The sequence below is a fragment of the Mytilus edulis genome, unplaced genomic scaffold (assembly GCF_963676685.1).
Source record: "Mytilus edulis unplaced genomic scaffold, xbMytEdul2.2 SCAFFOLD_186, whole genome shotgun sequence".
Lineage (NCBI taxonomy): Eukaryota > Metazoa > Mollusca > Bivalvia > Mytilida > Mytilidae > Mytilus > Mytilus edulis.
Window position 1 is genome coordinate 35944 of NW_027269029.1, and position 10968 is coordinate 46911.

The 10968-nt window shown below is 32.9% G+C and overlaps 1 long non-coding RNA gene across 1 annotated transcript; it reads left to right on the forward strand.

The window, feature by feature from the left end:
• The first annotated feature begins 2189 nt into the window (after nucleotides 1-2189).
• LOC139509404 (uncharacterized) lies at nucleotides 2190-10305 on the forward strand. Its single transcript, XR_011661727.1, has 4 exons — nucleotides 2190-2268; nucleotides 7140-7193; nucleotides 7978-8081; nucleotides 9673-10305. It is a non-coding gene; the product is annotated as an uncharacterized lncRNA (long non-coding RNA).
• Nucleotides 10306-10968: the final 663 nt, after the last annotated feature.

Consider the following 10968-nt stretch of genomic DNA (forward strand, 5'->3'; position numbering starts at 1 on the left):
ACAGGAGGAAGATTCTGCAATGCATTCTGCAATAGGGGTGGACGGCGATCGTATTTTAACGTCCCAAGTCTGACTAGAGGTAGCATGCATTAAGCAAACTACAAAGGTTTTACTGTCACTTGAAAGAAGACCAAAGTGAACATTCTTTTGTAATAAATGTTTTGCAGCTTGTTTAAATTGTCTGATTGTTGTTTGTTTTACATTTAGTTTAAAACATATCATGCATGTTCAGAAGCAGAACACGGGATAACTGAGAAAAAAAAACAATACGAAGGCGCTGCAGTAGGGGGTCGACCGGGTTTGTATGTTAACGTCTGTAGTGTGACTGCATATGGCTGTTTACTTAGATATTGCGTTAAGCTTTACAAACAACAAGGATTTACTGACCCTAGAAAGGTGACCAAAGTGAACTTTTTCGAGGTCTCGATTCTGACGACGTAACTTTGTACTTATACATCCTGTAAAGCCTTACAAAGAACAAGGATTTAATGTCCCTATATTAAAGGTGATTAAAGTAAACTAATTTTGATGATGTCTCCATTCTGACGACGTGGCTGTGTACTTAGACATGCCGCTAAGCCTTACAAACAACAAGGATTTACTGTCATTAGAAAGGTGAGCAAAGATCTTTGACAAAGACTTCCCACCAGTTGGATGAAAATAAGTGATCAGCTTGTTGAAATTATCTAATTTTTTGTGTTTTTAAGTCTTCATTGTGACTGGATGTGGCTGCATATGTAGACATGTCGTATAGACAAACCAACGGCTCTGTTTGACAAACTGTGAAGTTCCATCATGTTTGGAGCATTTTGATTTGGTTTGATTTTGAAATTTTTTGATTTTTTTGTTGTTTAAATTTAACACTGAAGTTCAAATAATTGTCAAAATTACCGAAAACTTGCAATATAATAGTGGACATATATACTATTAAATTGAGTGTGTTTGTTCGTATCTTTTATTACATTGTTTATATCGTTTTGGGGGAGGTTCATAGGCGGATCCAGGGTGGGCTGGGGGGCACGCCCCCCCCCCCCCCCTTTGGTGGGAAAAATTTGGTTGATTATATAGGGAATCATTGAGGCATGATTAGAGCGGGCCCACCTTAGGTCAGACAGCGGGCCCCCCTTAGGAAAAGTTCTGGATCCGCCACTGGGTTAACCTTCCGGTAGTAAGGCCCGTCCTTGACGACCTGGTTGTGAAACTGGATAGGCAAATGTTCACATTAAATTTGTACCGACACAGTGTGTAAAATGTCTTAAAACAGTAAAGTCTTATATGTGGTCATTGTGAAATTTTAACTCGGGGTAATGCGGTTCATCAGTTGGGGAGTTTATTTTCTCCTCCCTGAAAACGAATACGGTTGCAGTGAAATAGCACCAACACATTCATCATTATGGCCATATAGACGCTAAGTCAAGTCAAAAGTCCGTAAGTCTATGCGGGGTTTTTTTTTTCTGAAAGGGGGATTAAGAATGAAGCATAAATGAACATACTTTAGAAATGAAACGTTCATCCCATTTCGTAACATGCTGTATGCGTTACATAGCAAGATACCAATCCTTAGACATTAAAAGGTCACTTAGGAAATGAGCTTATTTCAGTGATGTGAACTGATATGTTAATATATTCCGAACATTGATACTTCCGTATCCCGTTGTTGCTCCGGGAGCATACTTGTAATATAATGTTCTGTATATACTGTTAAAATTAATGAATACATGGTTAATTCAGATATGCGTTGATAATATGAAATGTTGATCTCTCCGTACTCCAGTGATCTACCGCTAATGTGTGTCTAACATAGTGTAAATAGATGTGGTTGTGGAATATTTACTACTCTAAATGAGGGTGTTCAACAGTGGACGGAGAAAGATTTCCTTGTAAGGTAAGCTGAAACCTTTTAGTTTACTTTCCTATATAATTTATACATCAATTATAAGTCTTTTTATTTTAATAATTATTTCTAATCGAAATATTTATTTAATATTATTTCCATATAAACCTGCAACTCATATTACCAGGATAATAATAATAAATTATATATTTTAAGGTTGCAAAATGTTTTAGTTGCAAAATTAACTACTTTGGGACGAGTAGCTAGTTACGAAACGACAAGGTACGAAATTACCTCTACCTGTTCCGGAACTATCCGATGCTACTTTCTTTCCTTTACTCATGTCATTTTATTTCCGGTCTAATGTAAGAATCACACGTAGGGTCTACAGAAAACAATTTGCCCAAAAAACTGAATAGAAGAATAAGTTACAAGTACAATATTTATCATAATTCATAATGATAAAGTTCTTGTCCCAGTGTACACACGAATCATGATGTACCGAACTTGAAACAAACAATCTGGACCCTTATACACTGTCAGTGTACATAGTTTCATGTCGGCAAAAAGCTCTACAGAGCTTATGTTTGTATTTTATGTAACCCGACTTGAAATAAAATTTCTTATCTTATCTTATAGTTTAGTCCAAATATTTATGACGTCTTAAAAGGCTATTATATTTTTTTCTTTGACGCCTTACATCTCAGGAAGGCGTCAAAGGAAACATTTAAAATAGCCTTCCAAAACGTCATAATTTGTTGGACTACTCTGTACATGTACACCCTGTCATGTAAAATGTAGTTAGAATACTGTATTATCGTGGTGTCATATGTTTTCGTATCAACCACATTTCTTTGGTTTAGACTGCCTACATGTACATTGTGGCTTGTTTTTCTGTTTCTATATTTAAAACAACCCCACTACAAATTGACAAAATTAAAACATATGCAACGTCGCTTTTTAAAGACGTTAGAACAAATTTAATAAAACAGACCTATTTAGCCATTTATTTAAGGTGGTACCTAACACTACAGGGAGATAACTCTGTAAAATCAGCTAAAGGTTTTAATTACGTTGTGTTGTTAAGGGAATATTAAGTTTCTTAATGATCAAAATTAGTGTTTATCAAACTGCTATATAACCAGTGTAATTTTTCTGATAAATTGGTTTGTTCAAATTTATTGATTTTTTTATATTTTTGTCGAAGGGTTAGAGTAAATATTTTGTGAAAATTTTATGAAAATTAAACGAGGCAAATAAATTTAAGTCAAGGTGTTGGGTACCACCTTAATGTCAAAAATTTGCATCACTAAAATAGTTGCGAAAAAAAATTCTGAAGGGTTAAAATAAAGTCCAGATATGTTTTTTTCCTGTCAGAAACTGGATCTTCAAGACATGTGACTGTCATGTTGTTTTTTGGCCGTTTTTATTACAAACCAGCTACACAGCTACTTTTGCATAGGTACTATTTCTGTACTAAAAATATGTAGCACTGGAAATTTACTTTTTATATTCTGACAGTACTATTTTGTTAAATGTACTTTAAAATTATTGTAATATTTAGGTACCTGTATTTTACAGTACTTAATTTGTACTTGAAATTTAGGTACTACCGATTTTTTGTTACTACCGTTACATTTTCAACATTTTGAAAGTTTTTCTATTTCAAATCTCTTAAAATTATGATTTTCAAACATGGAATATTGTATTATCATTGAATAAAAACTCAACAGTGAAAACCGTAAGTAGTGAAAATTGTTATTAGTCATTTGTTACATGTAGTAAGAAAACACATCACACAATGATATGATCCCACCCTTTATAGAATTTTTTATACGACCGCAAAATTTGAAAAATTTTTCGTCGTATATTGCTATCACGTTGGCGTCGGCGTCGTCGTCGGCGTCGTCGTCGTCGTCGTCCTGCGTCCGAATACTTTTAGTTTTCGCACTCTAACTTTAGTAAAAGTGAATGGAAATCTATGAAATTTTAACACAAGGTTTATGACCACAAAAGGAAGGTTGGTATTGATTTTGGGAGTTTTGGTCCCAACATTTTAGGAATTAGGGGCCAAAAAGGGCCCAAATAAGCATTTTCTTGGTTTTCGCACTATAACTTTAGTTTAAGTTAATAGAAATCTATGAAATTTTGACACAAGGTTTATGACCACAAAAGAACGGTTGGGATTGATTTTGGGAGTTTTGGTTTCAACAGTTTAGGAATTAGGGGCCAAAAAAGGGCCCAAATAAGCATTATTCTTGGTTTTCGCACAATAACTTTAGTTTAAGTAAATAGAAATCAATGAAATTTAAACACAATGTTAATAACTACAAAAGGAAGGTTGGTATTGATTTTGGGAGTTTAGGTCCCAACAGTTTAGGAATTAGGGGCCAAAAAGGGACCCAAATAAGCATTTTTCTTGGTTTTCGCACCATAACGTTAGTATAAGTAAATAGAAATCTATGAAATTTAAACACAAGGTTTATGACCATAAAAGGAAGGTTGGTATTGATTTTGGGAGTTTTGGTCCCAACAGAATAAGGGGCCCAAAGGGTCCAAAATTAAACTTTGTTTGATTTCATCAAAATTGAATAATTGGGGTTCTTTGATATGCCGAATCTAACTGTCATGACTGTGTATGTAGATTCTTAACCTTTGGTCCCCTTTTCAAATTGGTCTACATTAAGGTCCAAAGGGTCCAAAATTAAACTTAGTTTGATTTTGACAAAAAATGAATCAGTTAGGTTCTTTGATATGCTGAATCTAAAAATGTACTTAGATTCTTGATTATTGGCCCAGTTTTCAAGTTGGTCCAAATCGGGGTCCAAAATTAAACTTTGTTTGATTTCATCAAAAATTGAATAAATGGGGTTCTTTGATATACCAAATCTAACTGTGTATGTAGATTCTTCATTTTTGGTCCTGTTTTCAAATTGGTCTACACTAAAGTCCAAAGGGTCCAAAATTAAACTTAGTCTGATTTTAACAAAAATTGAAATCTTGGGGTTCTTTGATATGCTGAATCCAAAAATGTACTTAGATTTTTTATTATGGGCCCAGTTTTCAAGTTGGTCCAAATCAGGATCCAAAATTATTATATTAAGTATTGTGCAATAGCAAGTCTTTTCAATTGCACAGTATTGCGCAATGGCAAGAAATATCTAATTGCACAATATTGTGAAATAGCAAATTTTTTTTTAATTAGAGTTATCTTTCTTTGTCCAGAATAGTAAGCAAGAAATATCTAATTGCAAAATATTGTGCAATAGCAAGATTTTTTTTAATTGGAGTTATCTTTCTTTGTCCAGAATCAACTTAAATCTTTGTTATATACAATATACAATGTATATTCACTTTTTACTACCAACTGATAAATTAAAATAATCTTTACCATTCAGTGATAACAAGCAGTTTTTTTACATCTTAATATTTTATGATGTATTTAAATGAGTAGTTATTGTTGCAAACTCCATTAGAAATTTTAATTGAGATTAGTTTTGGAATAAGGGAAAGGGGAATGTGATTAAAAAAATTGGGTTCAATTTTTCTCATTTGAAATTTCATAAATAAAAAAGAAAATTTCTTCAAACATTTTTTTGAGAGGATTAATATTCAACAACATAGTGAATTGCTCTAAGAGAAAACAAAAATTTTAAGTTCATTAGAACACATTCATTCTGTGTCAGAAACCTATGCTGTGTCAACTATTTAATCACAATCCAAATTTAGAGCTGAATCCAGCTTGAATGTTGTGTCCATACTTGCCCCAACTGTTCAGGGTTCAACCTCTGCGGTCGTATAAAGCTACGCCCTGCGGAGCATCTGGTTTAAATTTGGAATGAAAGTCAATTTTAATGTACACATTTGGAATATGCAGAGAAATTTATTGCTTAGTGACTTACTCGGAGGTGATTGTGGACAGGATACCCTTTGGTCGGCCCTGAGTGGGAGTACCCGAATGACTCCCCATGTAGTTTAAATTTGATTTATTTTTTATTTAGGCACTGGCTACGTATACAGTTACATAGAAATGTAACAATGATAAAAATGTGTAGTGTGTTTTTATAAAGTGTGCACTACTGTACATTTTTAACTCACCTGGCCTGAAGAGCCAAGTGAGCTATTCTCATCACTTGGCGTCCGTTGTCTTCCTTCATCCTTAACTTTTTACATTTTGAACACAAATATCATGAATGTGGCCTCAATTATTATTTAAGTATATTGGGTCTGTTCCAAGTCAGGAGCCTCTCAGTGTCGGATCGAGGGGGGGAGGTTTTGTGGGTTGGAACCCCCCCCCCCCCCCCTTTTTTTTTGGCTGATCAATGCATTTGAATGGGAGCATATAGCTGGAACCCCCCCCTTTACTCTGGGTTGGGAACCCCCCTTTTTTAAATGGCTGGATCCTCCCCTGTCTCTTGCCTTTGTTAGTCTTGTATGATTTTTAATTTTGGTTTCTTGTGTATAATTCGGTGTTTAGTATGACATCCATTTATATCACTTGAAGTTTCCCTTTTGCAGACGATTTGTTAAGCCCAACTTTAAGGAATGAAAACAAATATATAACACAGCGACAAACGACAACCACCGAATTATATCCATGATATATATGTTTTACTTGCACGGTTCATCTGACCGTAACCTCCTTTTCATAGTTCTTTAGTAAATCTTTGATTTTACATGGTCATGATGGTAAAGTCTGTTTCTCAGATACTATAAACATGATACACAAATATATATGTAAATATAAAAATGAAGATGTGGTATGATTGCCAATGAGACAACTCTCCACAAGAGACTATAGGTCACTGTACGCCCTTCAACAATGAGCAAAGCCAATACTACACAGTCAGATATACAATATAAAGGCCCCTAAATGACAATGTAAAACAATTCAAACAAAAATTTTGTTATATTGATGACATGATTGTCTGCTGTACATTGATTAGCTAGTTTGATCTGACCTGCACCTTGTTTTTAGCTCACCTGGTCCAAAAGGGCTGAACGACCTTTCTCAAAATCATCTGATAACTTTTACCAAAATCCTCTCCTCTGAAACTACTTGCTCAAATAACACCAAACTTACCCTAAATAAATCATCCTAAGGGACTTAAGTTCTAAAAATGTATCTGATGTCCCTGTCTATCAATCATGATGGCCACCATTACTTAAAAAAGAACAGGGTGGGGAGGGGGTTAAATTGTTTAGCAAGGTTAGCTCTAAAAATGAGTTACATGTAACATGATCAAAATTGTCAATTGACCACTTCCAGAGTTATTCCCCTTAAAAGTTAATTTTTCCATTTCAGAAAAATCAGAAAATGGAGAAATCGGTTGAAAATCTAAAGAGAACATCAGAAGAGGTACAATGTAATTGCCATCTCCTATCAGCTACAGGGCTGCATAGCGAAAATACCTAAAATTCCTTATGAACATGGGAATTTTTTCAGTAACACAACAGATCATTTAAGGGATCTGGGGAAGTTGATCAAATCTGAAACACAGCAAATACAGCAGACAATTGAGCTTCATGAAAATAAAGAAAAACATGAAAGACTCGAAATATGCCACCTTAAGCATGAAAACTATCAATTAAAACAAAAGGTTGAAGAACTTAAAAATGCAAATGATGAATTAAAAGAGGACAAGGAGTTGTCCAGAATGGATTTTAGTGACACCAAATTTAAAGAACAAGAAGAGCAACAAGATTAGACATATTAATTATGTTTGAAAACATTTATAAATTGTTTAATTCAGCTGTTTTATTTCATATTTTATATTATAGACTGGCATGTCTATTTGTTATATATATATTTATATATACAATTTTCGAGACGACATCAAGAAACTAATGAAGTATAAAAAAACTTAATTTAAATAATTTGGGGTGGGAGGTCAAAATTGCTGCAAGTTTTGTTTCATTGACATTGATTCTATACATATCCTAATTGGTCAATTAATTTTTCCCAAATTAAGTTACATGTAACTTTGGAAAAGGGTAGGGTTACAGGGGTCGGTGAAAAAAGTATATGAATTCAGTTTTTAATCCTGTATTGAACTTTTGATGTCGTTCCTTACTTGATATAAATCTCTCGGTGTCTTCATATATAAGAATGTGTTTGTAAACATCTTTTTTTTTTTTTTTAGATTTTCACTATACAAGTTCAACATATTCAATGGACCTTATTACAAATAAACATGATAAAGAAGTGAAGACACAACAAGTAAAGATTCAACAATTTGTTATGCAAGTACAAAACAGTTATTTTTATTATTCCGTTTCAAGACATATTATTGTATACCCTTGTCTGTGTGTCCGTCGTCAACATGTCAGATATTAACATAAAAACACTTTAACCAATTTGCATGAAACTTTGGTCTGTTTATATCTACTGAAATGAGCTCCCTTTCATGTTTTATAATTTTTAGATATGACATTTTCGAGCTTTGAAGTTTTTTTCATTATTAAAAGGGGAATTTTCCAGTTTTCAGATGATAACTCAAAAAACACTTTCACCAGCTTGTAAGAAACTTTGGTCAATTGTATATATATATTGACATGACTGACCTTCCTTTTGATTTTTATAAATTTTAAATTATACTTTTCCCAGTTATCATGGTTATGGGGTTTTATTCATTACAAAAATGCTGACTTACTAGTTTTTCAGGCAATAACCGAAAAATGTTTCAGCAGTTTTCCTTGAACTTTTGTGAATTGTCTATATCTATTGACTTAAACTTCCTTATAATTTTTTTTAATTTCATGTTTAACATTTACTAGATGTATTTTTACATGTTTTAAAAAGAGGGAGATTTTCTTTTTACAATATCCTTAAATATTCTTAAAGTGCTTTCAGCAATTTTCATTAAACTATGGTGACAATTTTTATCTTATATTTTTTAATTTTTCATTGATTTGTATTGTTTAACTTGTGCTTTTTTCAAACAGCAATTGTTTTAAACAATCATTGTAATCATTGAATATAAATTTAATGTGACAATATAGCTCATCCTAAGAAGCTTGATTATCAATAAAGATTATTCTATTCTATGAGTATATTTTTTTCATGGACTTTAAAGACTTCCATAGTTGACATGTTACAGTATTACTATTTCAATTTAACCATTTGCAAATACCTATACAGTTCAGACATATCTCATATCAACAGTTTACTTTAAAAGCTGCAAACTCCTAAACAGTAAAAAATATTGTTAATTGTGAAAATATTAAGGACACATTAATTTTAAATATCAATCAGAAAAGACATCAAAGAGTACTTTTATCACTTAATTATTACTATCCTACTAACCAAGTCAAAGGGGACTTTAGATTTCCACCTGTCTGTCTGTCAGTAAGACAAATCAGTTTTTCTCACTTTTTATACCCCCGCTTTGAAAAAATGGGGGATATACTGTTTTACCTCTGTCTGTCCTTCCATCCATCCATCAGTCCGTCCATCCCATGAATATTTTTCTCAGGAACTACACTACAAGGATTTCTGAAATTTGTTTTCAGGCTTGATATAAGTCAGCTATACCGTGTGATGCGTTTTCAGATTCATCACTCACCAACTTCCTGTTTACCAAACACTTGTATGATTTTATACAAGATAGCCAAGTTCAAAATTTTGGTCACATTTTTCTCAGGAAATACAGTACAAGGATTTCTGAAATTTGCTTTTAGGGTTTAAATAAGTCAGCTATACCTAAATTGTTTATTGTCTGCAGGCGATAACAATCACAAATTTCATATTCTTTGTTTCAATGTTCATCATATATCACTTTCTGTTACCACATTTACACTTTTCAAAGTTTTTGTACATGTATATTCTTTTTTGGTAGATGGACATCACAGACTTCCTTTACCCTGTAAGCTTATGAAGGCCATCCATCAATTGGAAAATATAAAACATAATGGTATTAAATCATCCATTGCAATGGATTCATGGACTAAGAGCAAAAACTTCAAAGAGATAATTAAAGAAGCCCGTGAGCTACAAAGGGTCTTTAGTTCGGATGTTCCAATAGTGATTGAAGAGTTGTTCACTGCTAAATCAGACTCATCTTTTGTTATTCATGAGCTACAACAAATATGATATCAGCCAGTGTCCCTGTCACAGACACTGAGATAGAAAATAGTATTATGCCTGCTAAAAATGAGAGTACGAAGCTGTCATCAACTACCTGTGAAACACATTCCAACAAGACTTCACCAGATGAAATTGACAATAATTGTGATTTGTTTACCATTGCTATTTTTACATGAAAAACATTATTTTGTGTTCCATCAGTAAAAATAAGAAATTTTTGCTAAAGTTGATTTTTAATTCTGACAAAAGATTAGTAAAGGCTTACAGACATGACAGAACTGTTATAACATTTATATTTCTGAATTATGTTTTATTTCACAATTTTAGACTATAAACATGATAAAGACGTCATTACAGAAATTGTGTTACTACAAACTTTTTTTATACCCAATGCAAATTGGTTTTAGAAGGTTTAATGTTTTTTTCAAAAATTTCAAGAAGAAACCGCATTTTCATGGTAATAGTGACTGCAATAGCAGCTCATCTATATATGCCAGTTAACAATAATATTAAGTTTCATTAAGTTTGGAGCATTTTGAAAATTGTCAAAAGTTTCACATTACTTCTGTTTCCATGGCAACGGCAGCCATTTTGAAAATTTCAAAGTCAAAAGTCTCATCTGTACTTGCCAGTTAACAATAATATCAAGTTTCATTAAGTTCAAAGCATTTTGAGAAATTTTGACTTTTTTGCAGTTTCCATGGCAACGGTGGCCATTTTGGAAATTCCAAAGTCATAAGTCTCATCCAGACCTGCCAGTCAACTATCATATTAAGTTTCATCAATTTTGGAGCATTTTGAAATTTTTGAGATATTTGATCCTGTATCCATGGTAACAGAGTAGTTCCAATGATTGTCAAAATCAATCAAAACCTGTATATAGTGGATAACTATATTGTGTAAAAATTTGTTGATTTCAAGTTCAAGCATATCAAAATTATTCACCAAACCCTGAAGTTTTTAGAGCATTTTGACACTTATGCTCTGTTTCCATGGTAACGGCAGACATTTTGGAAATTCCAACGCCAAATTCCACATCTACCAATGT